Below are 20954 nucleotides of genomic sequence, written 5' to 3' on the forward strand. Positions count from 1 at the left end.
TGTGCCTCATTTCAAATTTTACAAATCGCACAGAACAATCAAGCTGCACAGGATATTTTAAGGAATCCCAATGAAGACAAAAAATGAATATAAATTAAAAAAATCTGACAATTTTTGTTCCAAAGATTTGAACAATAAATGAAAGCACTGGTATCAAAAATGCAGCACATATTTTGACAAAGTTTCACAAGTCAAATGCAACTGTTTCTAGGCAACTACAGTACCATGCTCTGCACCTTCTCCCTTGCTATTGAGGGAGTGCAGAGTAGGTTCACCAGGTAAATTCCCGGGATGGCGGGACTGTCATATGTTAATCGAATGGAGCAGCTGGGCTTGTATACTCTGGAATTTAGAAAAATGAGAGGGGATCTTATTGAAACATATAAGATTATTAAGGGTTTGGACACACTGGAGGCAGGAAACATGTTCCCGGTGTTGGGGGAGTCCAGTATCAGGGGCCAGTTTAAGAATAAGGGGTAAGCCATTTAGAACGAAGATGAGGAAACACTTTTTCACACAGAGAGTTGCGAGTCTGTGGAATTCTCTACTTCAGAAGGCGGTGGAGGCTGGTTTTCTGGATGCTTTCAAGAGAGAGTTAGATGGAGCTCTTAAGGATAGCGGACTCAGGAGATATGGGAAGAAGGCAGGAACGGGGTACTGATTGTGGATAATCAGCAATGATCACATTGAATGGCGGTGCTGGCTCGAAGGGCCGAATGGCCTACTCCTGCACCTATTGTCTATCCCTGGCCCGAACCCAATCTACAACCATCAATTTGGTTGATTTAGATATTGGGTTCAAAACATATTAGTCATGATTAGGTGTGACAACATATTTGAATTACTGTGTCCCTTGCCAGCCAAAATTAGATCATTTCATCATAACCTCAGTATTTTACAACCACCTTCAATTAAAATATACACATCTGTAATATTTTCAATTCAAAAGTACACTGGAAGTTATCAATATAAAACAAATACATACACAACTGTATGTGAAATGCTTGCAGATATTTCAGCAATTTTCTTAAGGAGCATCATATATTCTGAGTTACAAATTGTATCATTTGGTGGAGGGTAGAAATATTACAAAACATGATGAAAACTATTAATTTCAACCTTTTAACATTTTGAAAAATATTCAATTTTATTTTGAAACAAAAGAACTGAACCTGGTTGTACATATTTCTATCATATTAATCATAAGCATGGCTTCACTAGTCACCACCTCCAATATCATGTTCAACTGTTCTCATTTGTCAAAACTTACCACCACATGAAGTCATAATTGTGCAGCTGTAAGAATCACTGGATAGGTTAGCTATTTTGTTTCAAACAACTGTGCAAATTCAACATTCTACATGTTAATTATCTCTTGAGACGTCTACTACCCATCCACCTCTCCAGCTTCTGTTTCAATGAGTGGGTTTATGCAGCTACTTAATTCAATTTAAATTAACATAACATATTCAGAAAAAAATGCATGTTAACTGTTCCCTACTTCCCCAAATCAAGTACCCTACCAAATCAAGAAACCCGAGGGGGCGCTGTCCTGTGCGCAGCTGCCCTGCCAGCAGTTGTCTGTCTTTTCACCGTTTTATTTTTAGTTCGTTAAAGTGTTTTATTTGGAGGTCTAGACTTTTTTGTGTGGGGGGTGGGAAGGAGGGGGAAACTGCCTTTCAGGGTCCCTACCTGGTCGGAGAGGCAGCTTTTCTCCGGGCTGCAGCTTCGACCCGTCCTCGCGGCCTACCAGCGGGCCTGGAGCGGCGTTTCCTGTCGCGGACCGCCAGAACCTCGGCTTCGGCAGTGGCATTGCGCTGGAGCGCTATCGTGGAGCGGGCGATGCCTTGCCTGGGTCGCCGCGCTGGAGCTCCAGTGAGCTGAGACTGCCGGGAACAACATCGCAGAGCTGCGGGTCTGTGGAGCGGCCAGCTGCGGGCGGCGGCGCCGAACTTTACACCGGGAGCCTGGGATCTCGCGACGGCCTTGTCGGCTTCGGAAGCCGCGGCCTCCAGTACGGAGGCGGCCGTTCCAGGGTTCCCATGCCGCTGTGAGGACTCTCCCGACGCCGGAGCACCACCACCCGGCGAGAACGGCCAGGAACATCGGGCTTCCGTAGAGGCAACTGTGGAGGCCTCAATAGGCCCGAATATGGGTGAACTGGGGTTGGGGCCTGGACTTTGTGCCTTCCCTCATGGTGGGAGCCATTGTGGGGGGATGTTCTTTGTGTTTAAGACTCTCATTGGTGTTATGTCTGTATTCTTTTGTGTACTGCAAAATGGCAAAAAGCATTTCACTTCATTACACCTCGGTGTATGTGAATGTGACTAATAAATACCTTTGAATACTTTGAATACCTTGAATACCTTAAAATCACACAGGTTCCCAAGTCAGTCTCTCCAAATAAATATAAAGTTTTATTCCAAACAAAGAGAACTGAATCTTCTATGCCTCTGTCAAAAATCACTTTCAATGGTCATCAATCAAATGTGAATTTTTGTTCTTCTCTGCAGAAATGCACTCTAACCTGCTGTCTAAATCCAGGTGTTCTGTTTATAGCAGGCACACGCCGTCAGGATTGGCAAGGTAGGCACTGCCTACCCCGACTAAAATTATAACATGGTAATTACTAAATATAAATAGTCAAGGCATGGGAGAATTATGCCTATCTAAGAGATCGAGCTCTAAGGTAGGCATAATTCTCCGTGCCTCTCATCCACGGCGCTTGTAACCCTTGACGGTCTGTGCAGCCCACGTGCCGTCAGCGCTGCTGGAAGCCGTCAATTTCAAGCAGGCTGAAGGCAGCTGAAATTCTGCCTTTACAGCACTGCGCAGGCGCAGTACTAGTTTCTTGGCCTGGATTTCAAATATAGATTGGCATTATTTTAAGTGTATCTTAGGAAACAGAAAGAGAAGAATGGAGCTTGTATACCAATGATGTGGTAAGCACATTTCTTGGTGATGTTTTTAAATACCGTATTTCCCGGGGTGTGGGGATGGGGGGAGCTCCTTTCACAGCGTTTGGGGAGTCTGGCCCTGGGTAAAGTTGCGGGGAGGGTAGGAGCGTTGTGAAGGAAGGGATCTGGATCATACCAATAACCCACTTGCGACGCTCCTTGCACGGAGCCACCGCATTGTGGCCCGGGGGGGGAGAAGTAGCTCAGGTGGCTGCGAGCGGCTGCCGAGCCGGGAAGCGGAAACGGCCGCCACCTCAGCGCCTTCTGCCGGTCCCCGCTCACCTCTGGCAGCTCTCCGTCTAAAAACCTCTCTCCTGCCGCTGTGGGAATTTAAGGATTTGCAGGAAGCGGCAGACACGAGCGAGCGGCAGGTGAGAGGTGTTCAGACGGAGAGCACTGCCAGAGGTGAGCAGGCTGGCAGAAGACGTTGAAGTGGCGGCCAGTTCTGCTGTCGGGTCCCAGTGGCCGCTCGCAGCCACCCGAGCAGCTTCTATCCCCGGCCGGAGAGCTGCGGCAGCCGTGAGTAAGTAAGTTACTGGCTTATCTCCGACCCCCTCCTTCTCAACACTCCTGCCCTCCCCACTTTACCCCTGGCACAGACTCTCCACACGCTGTGAAAGGAACTGTTCCCCCAATTGGTCCCTTGAACAAGTGTTGTCATTCAATTAGATGACAACTGATTCAACTTGTCCCTGTGCTCCCGTTTTTCCCACCATCTCTCCACCTGCCATCACCCTTCACCCACCCACCTCCCATTCAGTAATTCAGAATAATAGAGACTAGGAAGCTTCGGGAAAATTGAATTGTTACTGTTTTTATTTTTATTTTTTATTTTTACGGAAAGAACAATCTGCGCATGTGCAGTTTAATTTTTTTTAAGCCGACTGACTGCCTACCCTGAGTAATTACTCACGGCACGTGCCTGGTTTGTAGGTCAAAGACTCTGCAGGCCACGCTAATAGCAGAAAAAATATAGAAACAGAAGTAGGACACTTGTGTGACTGGGATGGCGCACTGACTAGTTTAACAGCATCATATAAAATAGGACACCGCAGTGGATCACTAAATATGAAATTTCAGTTCATCCGAATACAAAATAAGACCCAAAGAAGGGATAAAAACGACATATGCTTCAAACACGTTATTTTTGCAGGTTACAACAATTTTGCATTCCCATTTTATTACTAATTTTCACTTAAAATTGGCAGGGATCATTTGCTATATTTAGTCACATATTCAAGTAACAATTAACATCCAAACTAAAATTATCAAAATATACATCAATGAGTTAATGCCTTCATGACAAATCAATGGGGTCCCTAACTAGAAAAAAGGTAAACAGCTTTTCAACTAACACAAATTAAATGCACAATTTAATGGATTAAGATGTGTGATTTCAGGGTAGTTTTGGAAACTAGGCCAAATTACCAAATTACCACTAAAACAATTTATACAAATATAAGATTCTTAATAAACCAAAATTGGAAATATTTAAAGGGCAAATTCCCAAATGCTTAAATGCAGAATAATTTAAAAAATAGATGCATTTTTCAAACACGCGTCAACAGGTGAAAGGTTAAAAGTCACAATACGATTGCCTATGGCATATTGCTATTGTAAATGAATCGAGAGATATCATTACAAATCTGCGAGTGGGGGAAAATACAATTCACTGCGATTACCCGGCCGCAGCCAGGGCAGCACCTCAGTTCGCATCTTGCAACTGCAGCCGTTGTGCTGAGCGAAAATCAATCCCGGACTCTTGCGCGATCTGCAGCCACCGAAGTCAACAGGTGAGCCGAGGGCGCGAGGTTGCACGTTGCCCCCGCAAGAAGGGGGCGCGAGTCTGAGGTTCGGACTGGTGGCTGCGCCGGTTCCCTTCCCTTCGCTCCGGGGAAAGCGCGAGACGTCGCCGCGGCGGTTGGACCTCGCGATGCGAAGTCAGGGCATGAATCTGCTCGCGCGCAGAGCCCGAGTGACGGCGCGGGACCTGGCAACACTCGCGCATCGAGCGAGAGAGCGAGCGACCAACTCGCTCCCAACTTGGCTCCCAGCTCACGCCCTCGCCCCTTCTCCCTCTCCTTCTTACCCGCAATGTGAGGCGCTCAGCTCCGCAGCAGCCACCTCTCTACCAAACCGCCATGTTCCAATGCGTAACCGCAACGTCAGGACCAAAGACCATCGCGTGCATGGATGACTCACAGCGCTGGGCGGCTCTCGGAAGATACCCACATGTTGCACGGCGCTGAAACAGGACGGTGATCCACCCTCGAGAGAAAGAGCGAGAGAGAGCGGGATGGAAATTCACCGTTCATACGGAGACCGGGTGGTCATCCACCATTGGAGGTAGCGATCCATCGAGAGCGGGGCGGTGACCCACTGTCGACACTGAGAGTAGGTGTGTGATCCATCATCAATGCTGGTGGTCATCCATCGTTTGCGCTGAGACTGGGTAACGAACGATACACTGTCCACGACCAGGGCAGTGATCTACTATTGGCACTGAAAACGGAGAATGAATGAATGAACAAGTTTATTGACCAAGTATGTACACATACAAGGATTTTGCCTTGGTGCTCCGCTCGCAAGTAACACAACATATAGTAAACAATTAAGAATAAAACATTATAGTTTAAACATGTGAATGAAATAAAATACCAGAGCAAAAGGAGGCTACAGACTTTTGGTTTATTGAGTAGAGCTACTGCTCGTGGATAAAAGCTGTTTTTACGTCTGGCTGTGGCGGCTTTGACAGTCCGGAGTCGCCTTCCAGTGAGAAGTGCTTCAAAGAGTTTGTGGCCAGGGTGAGAGGGGTCAGAGATGATCTTACCCGCTCGCTTGCTGGTCCTTGCAGTGTACAGTTCGCCCACTATTGGCACCAAGAGCGAGATGGTGATCCATCACAAGCACCGAGAGCTTGACAGTGATCCTCCAGTGGTGCAAACATTGGGATAGCAATCCGCTGTCGGCGCTGGGGCGAAGTGGTGATTCACTATTTGTGCCAATAGTGAGGTGGCGATCTAGTGTCAGCATCCAGAGTGGGGCGGTGATCCACTGTCAGCAATGAGACCGTGTTGTTCGCCTGTCAGCATGGACTGTGATCCGCCCTTGGTACTGAGAGTGGGTTGTGATCCACTATTGGCACCAACACCGAGGTGGTGACTACCATTGTCACCAAGAGTGGGTGGTGTTCCACTGTTGGAATTCGATTGAGTAATGATCCACTGTCAGCAAAGGTGCTGATTTGTCATCGGCATCAACAGCTTTAGGCAGTGATCCACCACTGGCACCAAGAGTAAGATGGTAATCTACTGCCAGCACCGAGGTTAGGATGCTGATCCACTATTGGTGCTGGGAGTGGCGGCGGCGATTCACTATTGGCATCAAGTACGGGGTGATATTTCACAGCAGCTAGAGAGAGGCAATGATTCACCGGCGGTGCCAACATTCATATGGCGATCACTGTTGATGACAAGAATGCGAACTCTGTCAGCTCCGAGTGTGGGGTCAGCAATCTACCATTGGTGCCGAGATTGAATACTGATCCACTGGTGGCCTCAAAACAGGACAGCGATCCAGTGCTCGTACGAAAACAAAGGCATTGGCCTTTCTCATCTTTTGCCAAGGCATTTACTATGCCATCTTCTCAGCCTCTCCTATTTCCTTAATGAGCAATGTAGTGCTTAAGGTTTTATGTTTTGATTAATATTTTGAAATTGACTTGGCTTTTAATGATTTGCCTATTTGCTATCCAAAATCTCCCAGTTTCTTGCCATTTAAGAAAAACACTAATACAACATTTTTGTAACCAAACAATTTAACTGCAATTTACTAATTCATTTAATCTGTTCCTGTCTACTTTCAACTTGATATTATTAAACTTCCTATTTGATTAAGTACTTTCAACAAATTTGAATATATGGTTATATTGTTCATCCCAGTCAATAATAAATCTGGAGAAAAATGATGGCCAGGCCATATCACCCACAACGTGCAGATAAACACATCAGTACTGAGGTACAGTAATAGCTTAGTTCTGACCATCAATAATGATTGTAAAGAAAGCAAAAAAACTGCAACTTAAAGCATGATTCTTGGACATACTAAATGTAATGTCAACAAATATGCCATAGAACCATTATTTTTTTTCCATTCTGCTGATAAATTGACTATAGTCTGTCATAACCCCCAGGCAAGGGTGTTTTAATTGGCAGATGGGTGGAGAAAGTGCAAAAGGCAACAATGAAATGGAGACAGAAGGGTGTCAGTTAAGCAGGAAGAGGAGTGAAATGTAAAGCCAGAGGGTGGGATAAAGGGGGGAGGGAAAGGAGGGGAACAGAGGAAAATTAGGGATTTAAGAATGGGAGATGAGTGATGAGAAAGGAGCAGGGTGACTAGGGGTGGGTGGGAGAAATGGTTGTGCACTGGGGTTGGGGATTGCATAGGGAAGATAGAGTCATTTAGGAGATATTGAAATTGGAGAATTCAATTATCCTACCATTGGGTTGTAAGTTACTAAAGCAGAATATAAAGTGTGGTTCCTCCAGTTTGTGTGTGGCCTCATTCTGGCAATAGAGGAGGCCAAAGACAGAATGGTTGGTGGGGAAGGGTGTTAAACTGAGTTATTTTGTCAATCTAAATTCAAGAAAACTTGATTCAAACACTTGCTGCTGTTGAGATTGATTCTTTATTCAGCGCTGAGACTAGTCTCTGAACCTTCCAACACAGAGCTGAAAGCTCCGGGGCAGGTCCAAAGAATTAGTGACTCTGGTACAAACTAGTAACCAATCATCTGAGTCCTTCTGGTGATTTACAACAGCAGTCACATGATCACCCCTTCTCTGGCCACATTTTACAACCTTCATTTGCCTGTGGTTTAACTTTGTTTAGAATTATTTTATTTCAACAAAGCAAAACCCCAGAAGGCTCAATTATTAATGACCACTCCTCAAAATATAAGATATACATATAATACAATGATCACACAAGTCATACAAACAAAACACATTTTCCATACCAAGAAGAAAGATATTTCTATGAATCTAAACAAGTTAATGTTTACAATCCTACTTAGACACATACATTTCATAAATAGTTTCACTGCAATTTTACACAGTTTAAAATACTATTACCTATGCATTAAAAACATTAATTATATGAGTTCGTCGAATTACACAGCTTCTAAATTAAATTCAAAAGCCACACCCACCTCCCAACTCCAAGCATACATGGGTCGTAAATCTGTCAACTTAATTGATGATAAGTGTTTTATGCAGGGATACAGCTTCATTCTAACTTACAGCCTCCCCTTTTCCTGCTATCTCTGGGAGATGGATTTTCAATCTCATCTGCAAGGCCTTTTACAAATATTACAGAACAAGGGTAGATTTACAACTTCAGACCATTACCTCAAAAGTACAGCCGCTTATTCGACTTTCTATAAACAGAAGGAAGGTCACAAAACCATCAATCTGATTCTTTCCTCTCCAAGCATCCAATCCCTTATCTCAACCTCATTATAATTTAACATAGCCCAAGCTAAACTACAGAGTCTATTATCTCTCAGCCTTGAATTCTGCCTCGAATTCAGCATAAACAGCCATAACCCTTCATCTATATGTCACACTCAGAGCTCAGGAATGTGCCATAGAGAAAGAGAAGATGGCCTCTGGCCTAAGAAGAGGCCCTGTTCAGCAATCCATTCTTCAACACTAAATTATATCAAATACAATTTCCTCCAGCGTTATAATTGCCTCAAAGCAATAACCAAAGATACGCAGGTTCATATTAGCACTTCTGGTTTTGATTCATTTGTTCCCTGTATGTGTTTCTTTGTACTTTATTTCTTTAAGAGATAAGTGTTTCTGAAAACCTTAAGCTTTTCTCTGGCAAATTACCTAGCTTATATAAAAGTCACTATCCAAGCAGTTCTATTATATAATATTTCCTCAAGGGGTCAAAATCGTCAGTACTCAGGAGATCTAGTAGCCCTTGGTGGTCAGAGCGCAAGTGCATGGCGAAACGATCGCCCAATCTACACTTGGTCTCACGGATGTAAAGCAGGCTACACCAGGAGCACTGAATGCAGTAGATAATATTTGAAGAGGTGCATGTCACTGGAAAGGCTGCTGGAGTCTCTGGATAGTGGTGACGAAGCAGGTGAAGTGACAGGTGTCACATCACCTGCGGTTGCAGGGGAAAGCACCTAGGAAGTGGGCAGATTGGGTGGGAAGGGATCCATGCACCAAGGAGTTGCTGAAGGAGTGATCTCTGCAGAATGGGGTGGGGATGAGAAGATGGTGGTGCAATCAAGTTGAAGGCGACAGAAATATCAGCAAATTATGTTTTGGATCTGTAAGCTGGAGGGGTGAAATGTAAGGAGCAGGGAGCTCTCTCTTTTCATTTGGGGAAGAGGGTGCAAGAGCAGAACTGCAGGATACAAATGCTATAAAAATGTTCAACAGAGTATATCTGAGCAAAGGGATATGCAGTTCAATAGTAACAAAATATTGTATTTTTATCAATTTATACAAAGTACTGGTTACTGTCACAGATTACTGCCATGGTATGGTTACAGTGTTGTCTTTTGTGTTCACCGTATAGATGTCATTTACGTCTTCAGATACATACAGTGTACTGTATGTTCATTATGATGATGCAAGAGCTGGGAAGCTCTGGATATGCAGAGAGATTTGAAGACTGAAGATATTGGGAGCATTTTCATTTAAATAGTGATATACAGTGGGGATTTAATAAAACTATTATGAAATCTTGAAGAGTTTTAAGATTGCATAGGGAAGGCTATTTTCTCTGGTTGGAGTTTAGATAATTAAAATAGTGATTACCAATAGCTTGTCCAACCAAGGCTGTTTTACCACGGTGAATGATTGTGGCAGTTATCAATGTATATTTTAAAAGAATAATAGATGTATTTGAGAGGACAATACAAAAGCAAGAGAAGAAGGACAAGATCATTTTTTGATTGCTCTTGCAAAGTTTTAGCAAGGATGTAATCAGTCTTCTATGTTCTAAACTTCTGTGGTTCCAGAGGTGATACATTTAATATTATCTTATATCTGACTAAACACTTTTTGAACTCCCACTCTTCACACATTGCAGTTTTATAAACTATATTCACAGATTTCATTACACTTCTCCAGACTAGTTTTTTTTTCAACCTTTTTATTTGGGTGTCAATAGCAGAATTATTTTTTACACTCATCTCACTTTTCTCCATCTCTTTGATACCTGACTAATCAAACAATTTATTATAAAGATTTACTTCAGGTGTCAATTGCCTTAAATAGACAAATACCAATTTATAATGACTACTTTTTATTTTTATGATAAAAGCCTGAATTGTTTGTGAGCTGTAGAACACTCAAGGAATTGCAGATGTCAGTTCATAAAAAAAGACAAAAGGATGTCACTTTTATAATTTCACATGCAATTTTTGTTGAAATTTAAAATCATTAAAGTGAAAAGAGTAAGCAGCTTACAAGCAAAAAAGACACAATGTGCTGGTGTAACTCAACGGTTCAGGCAGAATCTCCGGATAGTTGACGTTTGAGATCGGGACCCTTCTTCTGACATGTGTTTCAGGTCAGGACCCTTCTTCAGACTGATGAAGGGTCCTGACCCGAAATGTCACTTATCCATGTTCTCCAGAGATGCTGCCTGACCCACTGAGTTACTCAGCACATAGCATCTTTTTTGCTTGTAATCTGGTTACTCTTTTCACTTTAATGAATCCAATTTTACTTGCAGATGGTCCATATCCTATTCCCTGCCAGTTCACGTGTCAGCTTACTTGCTTTTAAATGTTACTATCGTACATCTAAAACCACCTCCCCTGTCAGTGCATTCCAGGCATCTACTACTTCTTGTGTAAAATCAAAAATTGTATCACAAATCTCCTTTACACCCTCTCCCTCCTTAAATCAATGCCTTGTAATATTTTATATTTCCATGCTGCAAAAAAGACTCTAACTATTCCCTATCTATGCCTCTCATAATTTTATATACAACTACCAGGTTGTCCCCTTACCCTCAATCCAAATTTATCTAACCTCTCTTAATCGCAAATGGACTCCGATTCAGGAAATAATCTGGTGAAGCTTTACTACACCCTCTTCAAAGCCTGCACATCCTTCCTAAAGTGTGTGAACTGGAACTATTCACATAATCCAAATATGGCATAAACCAAAGTTTTATACAATTGCTATGTGACTTTTATACTCAGTACCCTGATCGGTGAAGACAAGCATGCCATACATCTTCCTTTCTACTTATGTTACCAAGATCCCTTAACGTACAATAATGCTGCCGAATTTAAAGTAATGCCTCCCGGCATGCCGCAGAGAAGCTGAGGCTGGAGCCTCGTGGTTCGGAGCTTGCAGCCGATGGGGAGCCCGCGGCCAACAGGGTCATAGCCCATGGCTGATGGAGTCCACGGAGCCGGGGTAATTGGAACCTGCGGTGGCCCCGGCTCAACATAATCTGCGGGTCGGAGCCCGCTTCCAACATTAAGCTCGCAGACAAGCCGAGGCCGGAGTCTCGCGGGTCGGAATCCAGAGCTTGCGATTGGGGCCTAGGTTGACACTACGTAGCTGTCCAGAAAGGACCCGGCGGTGATAGTGGATAATTCCATGCGGTGGTCAATGATGGCGCCGACGGACGGACGAGGATGGACCATGTGGAAGTAAAGACGCTGTTTCCGGGGGAAGGAACAAAGGAGGACCTGCATGGGGGGGGGACTGCCGTTAGGGAGGGGGAAGAACAATGGAGGATCCAGCTTAGGGGGACCACCGTGAGGGAGGGGGAAGAGCAATGGGAACCCAGCGTGGGGGAACCACTGTGAAGGGGGGTTAGAACATTGAACAATGGAGGACCCGGTGTGGGGGTACTTTGTAACTTTGTAGGCGCCCTCTATTTGGCAACTATTTGCATACCTTAGGTATGCAAACAAATAATTTCACTGTGACTTGTCACATGTGACAAAGCATTCAATCATTCATTCATTCAAATTTATGCCATTTATTGTGTACCCTTCGCTTGCATTTGACCTCCAAAATGTATCTCTTCATATAGCAATGTTACAAAATTTTGAGATTTAAAAAATCAAGTCTGCAATTTATCCCATCAGATAAAGCATAACAATAAGTTTAATTTGACACCTAATTCACTTTCATACCTCAAGTATTAAAAAAGTTATGACCATTTTCATACTCGGAAATTAGCATCTTGTTCCCTATTGATTTTCAATGGACATTACAAAAAAGCTGTGATCTTGGATTGTCAATAGCCCATTTCTTAAGGAAAGATTAACATTTTTAAATAGCCTAAGTGTCCAAAGATTATTCACAAATAATTCACAATATAACATGATTTTTATATCTAATTTACATTAATTTATAGGCCAAATGGAAGGAATTTAGTGTTCAATTGCTGTAAATAAATGCCCATTTAAATCGGTTTTCTAGTGGGTTTCTGTGAACGCGCAGGTTTAGAATGTTGACAGCGCGCTAGATTTGTGCCCTCAAATGCCGAGAAAAATACTGCGGGATATAAAAAGCCCAAAATGACCTATTCGTTATAGATAATTATAATTATAGGGTTATATACATGCCCCATTTAATGTAAAAATAAGGTACATACCTTTAATTGTTTGCTTTATAAAACCCTGGGGCTGCCAGAGCTTGCGAACTGAACGAGAGCTTTTAAATTTATTATATCTACTATTCGAGGCCTATAAAACTAATAATAGCTTTTGGGACCGGGTCTTGCAGCGATTCTCCGTTAATGATTTACTAGGCTGAACATCTGCGATTGGAACAGCCTAGTAAAAATCGGGTTTTAAACCCGCCCCCTCCAAACAGCTCCAAAATCACACACAAGGGGTGGGGCAGATGCTCAGCCACGATTCAGGTAGGTTTTGTAACATACCTACTTCATACTTATCTAGATCAAACTCCATCTACATTTTCCATTCCAATATTCAACTGATCTATATACTGCAGTATCCTTTGTAAACCTTCCTTGCTCTCAAACTTCCCAGTTTTCATGTCATCTGCAAACTTACTAATTGGACAGTCTATATTTTTGTCCAGATCATTAATTAATATTACAAACAACTGAGGTCACAACATTGATCCTCATAAAATACTGTAAATATGGAACGTAGAACAGTAGAGCACAGAAAAGGTTCCTTCGGCCCACAATGTTTATGCCGAACATGATGCCTAGCTGAACTGATCTCATCTGCCGCCACATAATCTATATACCTCTATTCACAGCATTTCTATGTGCCTATCTAAAAGCCTCTGACGCACCACTATTGTCTCTGCCTCCACTGCCACTCCTGGCAATGTGTTCCAGACCCCACCTATGTAAAAACACATCCCGCATATCTGCATTAAAATTTACCCCTCCCACCTTATAGTATGTCCTCCAGTGATGGGCATTTCATCCTGGGAAAAAGGTTCAGACTTTCTACCATATCTATACATCTCATCATTTTATATACTTATATCAAGTCTCCCCTCAATGTCCAACATACTAGAGAAATCAATCCAAATCAATCTCCCCTGTAGGTGAAACCCTCTAATCCAAGCTGCATTCCAGTAAACCTCTCTGCTCCCTCTTCAAAGCCTCCATATCTTTCCTTATAATGGGGCAAGCAGAACTGCATGCAATATTCCAAATGCTGCCGAACCAAAGTCCTGTAGAGCTGCATCATGACTTCCTGACTCTTATATTCCTTGAAAGTGGACACAGATGCAGGTAGATAGGTGGTCAAAACGGCTTTCACCCTTCATTGGTCAGAATATTGAGTATAGATGTTGGGAGCTCATGTTACAGTCGAATAAGGCATTGGTGAGGCTACATTTAGAGTATTGTGTTCAGTTTTGGTCGCCGTGTTAAAGGAAAGAAGTTGTCAAGCTGGAAAGGGTGCAGAGAAGATTTACAAGGATGTTGTCAGGGCTCGAGAGCCTGAGCTATAGGGAGAGGTTGAGAAGGCTAGGAGGATGAGGGGTGATCTGAAAGAGGTGTACAAAATCATGAGAGAAATAAATCGGGTAAATGCACAGAGTCTTTTGCCCAGAGTAGGGGAACCGAGAACCATCGGTGTCGGTGGGGGCGTTGCTTGCCGGCAGCCCTGTCAGCAGCGTGTTCGTTTTTTTAGTATGTTTTAATGTATGTTCTTAATGTTCCTCTGCGTGTTTTGTGTGGGGGTTGGTGTGGGGGGGTAAGGGGGAAACCACTTCAGTCGCCTCCTCCATGGAGAGGCGACTTTTTCCATGGTGCCTTCCCCCGTGGTCTAACATCGAGGATCGGGCGGCATTTCCTGGAGACGCGCCTGGGGCTTCAGCGGCGGGCACAGCGCGGACTCTCGGCGTGGAGTGGGCGAGCCCTCGCCGGAGGGGAGCGCTCTATTTCGCTGGCCCGCGGCAGCCTGAAGCCGCGGTCTGCAGAGCTCCGGCCGGCGCGGCGTCCACAGCATGGGATCCCTCGTGGGGGACGCGGGGGAAGAAGAGTTCCAACTGCTGGCCCACGGCCTACTTCTACCGCGGGCGTGGCAGGGACTTACTTACTATCAGGAGCGGGATCCCTCGCCAGGGATCCCTGGAGGGGAGCTTCAATTGCCGGCCCTGCAGTCTGCGGTGCTTCTGGCTGCGGCGTGAACTTTAAATCTCTGACCGCCGGCCTGCGGCCTACACCAACCTGAAGCCGCAGTCTCCGGTGGTGAGGCACCGATTCAGGACTTACCTGGACTTTACCTTGTCTGCACATCTGGATGCCTGCAGCAACGGCTGCGGAGGGTTGAGGTCCCGACCACGGGGGAAAATGGAGGAGGACTGGCCAATTTTTGTGCCTTCCACCACAGTGATGAATGCTGTGGTGGATGTTTGTGTTAAATTTTTTTGTGTGTTTTTGTGTGTTCTTTATCATTGTACCGCTGCTGGCAAATTCATTTCCCTTGCACTATATGTGCAATGTGATGAATAAAACTGATTGTATAAGACATAGATTTAAGGTGAGGGAGGAAATATTTAATAAGAAACTTAGGGGTAACCTTTTTACACAAAAGGTGGTAGGTGTATGGACCTAGCTGCCAGACGAGATATTCGAGGCAGGTACTATCACAACATTTAGACATGTAACATGGAATGACAACATCCACCTTCATCAATCTTCTTTGTCATATCCTCAATAAACTCAATCAAGCTAGTTGGACGTGACCTGCCATGTACAAAGCCATGCAGGCTGTCCCTGATTAGTCTAATCTCTTCCAAATGGGAGGAAATCCTATCTGGAAGTATTCTCTCTAATAGTTTCCCTACCCCTGACATGAGACTCACTGGCCTATAGACAATAGGTGCAGGAGTAGGCCATTTGGTCCTTTGAGCCAGCACTGCCAATTCACTGTGATCATGGCTGATCATCCACAATTAGTACCCCATATCCCTTCACTCCTCTATCTTTAAGAGATCTTACGGACCTGTCCCACTTGGCCATCATTTACACGACAGGCCGGTAGTGACTGATGCGCAACAGTCGCGCTCGTCATCATGCGTCCGCACAGCCGTCTGGAGTGCGTGACGTCATTTGAATACCCAGTTTATGATATTTATGGTGATTTTCTAAAATGTTCCCGTTTCTTGAGTGGTGCTAGCAATTGGAAAAACTGCAAATGTAATGCCCCTATTCAAAAAAAAAGGTGAATGAAAAGTAGCAAGCTGCAGATCAAATTAATCTGTGGATAGGAACTGCAGATGCTGGTTTAAATTGAAGATAGACACAAAATGCAGGAGTAACTCAGCGGGACCGGCAGCATCTCTGGAGAGAAGGAATGGATGATGTTTCAGTCTGAAGAAGAGTCTGGACCCGAAACATCACCCATTCGACCCGAAATGTCACCCTGTCCCACTTGGCCATCATTTACACGACAGGCTGGTGGCATGCGAAGATTTCGTGCAGCATGAAATCCCGGCGTGCTGCGTGATACCACACGCAACTCCACACTCCTCCACGCCACTCCATGCGCCCGTCCCGTGCTACCCACATGCTACCCACACGCTACCAGGTCGCGTAAATGGCACGCAAATGACGACCAAGTGGGACAGGCCCTTAACTCTCTCTTGAGAGCTCCCTGAGAATTGGCCTCCACTACCCTCTGAGGCAGAGAATTCCACAGATTCACAACTCTCTGTGTGAAAAAGTTTTTCCTCATCTCCATTCTAAATGGCTTACACCTTATTCTTAAACTGTGGCCCCTTGTTCTGGATTCCCCCAACATCAGGAACATGTTTCCTGCATCTAGCATGTCCAAACCCTTAATAATCTTATATGTTTCAATGATCCCCTCTCCTTCTAAATTCCAGAGTATACAAGCCCAGCTGCTCCAGTCTATCAACATATGACAGTCCCGCCATCCCGGGAATTAACCTTGTGAACCTACACTGCACTCCCTCAATAGCAAGAATGCCCTTCCTCAAATTTGGAGACCAAAAATGCACACAATTCTCCAGGTGTGGTCTCATAAGGGCCCTGTACAACTGCAGAAGGACCTCTTTGCTCCTATACTCCTCCTCGTGTTATGAAGGCCAACATGCCATTCACTTTCTTCACTGCATGCTGTATCTGCATGCTTACTTTCAGTGACTGATGAACAAGGACCTGCAGATCTTGCTGTACTTCCTCTTTTCCCAGCTTGACACCATTCAGATAATAATCTGCCTTCCTGTTTTTGCCACCCAGCTTTGTGTCATCTGCAAATTTGCTAATGTTACTTTTAATCCCTTAATCTAAATCATTAATGTATATTGTAAATAGCTGTGGTCCAAGCATCGAGCCTTGTGGTACTTCACCAATCACTGCCTGCCATTCTGAAAGGGACCCGTTTATCCCTACTCTTTGTTTCCTGTCTGCCAACCAATTTTCTATCCATGTCAGTAACCTACCCCCAATACCATGTGCTCTAATTTTGCTCACTAATCTCCTATGTGGGACCTTATCAAATGCTTTCTGAAAGTCCAGATACACTACATCCACTGGCTCTCCCTTGTCCATTTTCCTAGTTATATCCTCAAAGAATTCTAGAAGATTACTCAAGCATGATTTCCCCTTCGTAAATCCACGCTGACTTGGACCAATCCTGCTACAGCTATCCAAATGTGCCGCTATTTCATCGTTTATAATTGACTCCAGCATCTTTCCCACCACTGATGACAGGCTAACTGGTCTATAATTCCCTGTTTTCTCTCTCTCGCCTTTCTTAAAGAGTGGGATAACATTAGCTACCCTCTAATCCACAAGATTCCCTGGATTCTCTCTACTTCCTATCTTAAACAAGATTGGATGGCCAAACTTTCTTAAACAATGCTTGGATTTTGACAGAGATGAGTAAAATGTATTTAGAATAGAGAATAGGGGTATATGGATCAAATGGATATTTTTCATCTCATTGCCCAAGTTCTGCACTGGTTAAAGTTGTATCACTAGACTGATTCCTGGGATGTCAGGACTGTCTTATGAAGAAAGACTGGATAGACTTGGTTTATACTCTCTAGAATTTAGGAGATTGAGAGGGGATCTTATAGAAACTTACAAAATTCTTAAGGGGTTGGACAGGCTAGATGCAGGAAGATTGTTCCCGATGTTGGGGAAGTCCAGGACAAGGGGTCACAGCTTAAGGATAAGGGGGAAATCCTTTAAAACCGAGATGAGAAGAACTTTTTTCACACAGAGAGTGGTGAATCTCTGGAACTCTCTGCCATAGAGGGTAGTTGAGGCCAGTTCATTGGCTATATGTAAGAGGGAGTTAGATGTGGCCCTTGTGGCTAAGGGGATCAGAGGGTATGGAGAGAAGGCAGGTACGGGATACTGAGTTGGATGATCAGCCATGATCATATTGAATGGCGGTGCAGGCTCGAAGGGCCGAATGGCCTACTCCTGCACCTAATTTCTATGTTTCTATGTATCCTGCATTCCAGTCAAAATGTAGATACATTGTTTTATCGGTTACCACCACAGGTGAATTTCATGTAGATACCTGATGCTGATAATTTGCATGGGAAGAACTATGGTAATGTCATTTTTGACATACTATGGTCTAAAATGGCTTAAGAAGCTAAAGGTAGTACTTATTCCGACCTCTTTATAAACCATTGTGTTATGACAAAGTGTGGATTTATGTTCAAATTCTCTCATGAACCAGCCAATGTTCCTCACTTAAATACAATCCGCAAGAATTAGCATTATAGTATAGCAATGTTACAACATTTTGAGATTAAAAAAATCAAGTCTGCAATTTATCCCATCAGATAAAGCATAACACTAAGTTTAATTTGACACCTAATTCACTTTCATATCTCAAGTAATAAAAAGGTTATGGCCATTTTCATACTCGGAAATTAGCATCTTGTTCCCTATTGATTTTCTATGGACATAACAAAAAAGCTGTGATCGTGGACAGTCAAAAGCCCATAACCTTCTTAAAAATTAGGAGAACTGAATGAAATTTTCAGTTATCATAGATTGAAGCATTCTGAAACAAATATAAAATAATCTTACTTGGATGACCTGAAATTAAAGCATATAATTAGTTAGTTACCCAATTGTAGCTAATTTCAAACTTCAACTACCGAACTAAACATCTATCCATTTCTTAATAAATGATTAACATTTTTAAATAGCCCGTGTCCAAATAATATTCACAAATAATTCACAATAAAACATGATTTTTAAATCTCATTTACATCAATTTATAGGCCAAATGGAAGGAATTTAGTGTTCATTTGCTGTAAATTAAAGTCAATTTAAATCGGCTTTCTAGTGGGTTCCTGTGAACGCGCTGGTTTAGAACGTTCACATTGCGCTGGTTTTGTGCCCTCAAATGCCCAGAAAAATACTGCGGGATATAAAGAGCCCAAAATGAACTACTCGCTATAGAAACCTTTATATATAGGGTTATATACAAGCCCCATTTAATGTAAAAATAAGGTACATACCTTTAATTGTTTGCTTTATAAAACCCTGGGGCTGCGAGAGGTTGCGGAGTGAGAGAGTGATTTTTAAACTACTATAAATATTATACGAGGCCATAAAAACTAATAATACCTTTTGCGACGGGGTCTTTCAGCGATTTTCCGTTAATGATTTACTAGGCTGAACATTTTCGATTGGAACAGCCTAGTAAAAATCGCGTTTTAAACCCGCCCCCTCTAAACAGCGCCAAAATCACACACAAGGGGTGGGGCAGATTCTCAGCCACGATTCAGGTAGGTTTTGTAACATACCTATATAGTAGATCGAGAAGAAAGAACAGGCAGCCATGAGCCTAACAGTTACTGACTCTGACAGTGTTTGGCCAATAGTTCATGTTAATGCTTGCTCAAAATAAAATTCAGCCTGAGCAAACAGCTTCACGTAGTTGTCACATAGGTGTGTCATGACCTGCTGATCTTGGCAGACACTTTGAGCATAACAAACAGCAATTATTGTTCGCTTAGATCCAGAATAACCTAAAGTAATTTTTTTAAAATCAAAATGGACACATAGACGTGTTGGCCTACTTTGATGTCGTCAAGTTATAATCTCTGTGATATCCCAGAGTAATCTTCAGCAATAGGATCTTCACCTATTTTAATTGCACAGTCAACTGCTGCCAAGTGTCCACTAGTCAAGTGTACACTAAACCACCGAAAGAGTGAAATATGTACACTTCTGTTGGTGATAGTATTTGTAATTGAGTACAGAATATCAGCAATGCACTCTCACCTGCTGGGCATTCTTCTGCTATTTTTTATGTTTTCTGCAATATGCTAGGAAGTACCCTGCAATTTCAATGGGACTTTCAATGTGTACTAATACAATTTTCAGGCAAAGAGGTCTGTGAAAGAACAAATGTTTAGAAAAGTTAAGAACTCAGTAATCTTTGGTTTTACATAGTTCACTGACCTTGGTAGTAAAGCAAGTGCACCTTGAACAGTTGGTTTGAACCAGTAGGAGAGATTTATTCTATTCAAGCTTCAATTTTTCTTAGTATTGAAATGTAATAACTTTGTAATAAAAATTGGAGATATTTGCCATGATTTTGTCATGATTTTCTATGTTCATAATTGCTGCATATCAGCTAAATTTATTTTCAATGAAAGTGGATCTTAGTGCAACATCAATATTTCTTTGTAACCGGCCTACAGAAAATATATAATAGAACAGGGTATTTTGACCATGAGTTCACCTACTTTTCTGCAGTGTGATGCATTATCTTCTTTGTGGTTCCTCTTACACAGAGATCAGGTCGGCATTACAACTGTATAATTAAATACATTTAAATATTGAAACCATGTTTAAAATATCATATAAAATGCATAAAGTATAGGAAAGAACTGCAAATCCTTGTTTAAATCGAAGGTAAACACAAAATGCTGGAGAACCTCAGCGGGACAGGCAGCATCTCTGGAGAGAAGGAATGGGTGGCGTTTCCGGTTGAGACCCTTTTTCAGACTGATGTCAGGAGAGTGGGCGGGACAGAGATAGAATGTAGTTGGAGACATTAAGGCTCGTGGGAGAACTGGGAAGGGGGAAAGGATGGAGAGAGAGGGAAAGCAAGGGCTATTCGAAGTTAACAAATATAAAATGCACTGTTATCTTAAGGAAATATAAATACACACTTAATCTTCTTGGAGGTCAAAACTGTTTCACAATGCCAACCATTCTAATCTATGCTCAGTTTTATTTTCTTGCTGACAGATAAGAATGTTACTGCTACTATTCAACTATGTTGAGAGTGGCTGAGAAGTTACAGTGCGGGCTTTGGTGAGCAACAGTCTTTGGTGATGAGGCTGAGTAGTGAACAGGTAAGATATTTTTCCCTTTTTCTTAGTGGAAAGGTCTGGAGATAAAGGACATAGAAGCTTGGGCAGTGCTATGCTCCTCCTGCAGGCTGTACATCATCACAGGGCTGCCAACTATCACACATTGAGTGTGAGA

The 20954-nt window shown here is 43.1% G+C and overlaps 1 protein-coding gene across 6 annotated transcripts in view; it reads right to left on the minus strand.

Annotated features, from left to right (window-relative positions):
• Positions 1-5227, minus strand: part of cdkl5 (cyclin-dependent kinase-like 5) — a 118523-nt gene extending 113296 nt beyond the window's left edge. For all 6 annotated transcript variants that reach the window (XM_055644919.1, XM_055644918.1, XM_055644915.1 and 3 more), the window contains exon 1: positions 5047-5227. The gene's annotated coding sequence lies outside the window, so the exon portion shown is untranslated. The remainder of the gene's footprint in view (positions 1-5046) is intronic.
• Positions 5228-20954: the final 15727 nt, after the last annotated feature.

Source organism: Leucoraja erinacea, chromosome 13 (genome assembly GCF_028641065.1).
Source record: "Leucoraja erinacea ecotype New England chromosome 13, Leri_hhj_1, whole genome shotgun sequence".
Lineage (NCBI taxonomy): Eukaryota > Metazoa > Chordata > Chondrichthyes > Rajiformes > Rajidae > Leucoraja > Leucoraja erinaceus.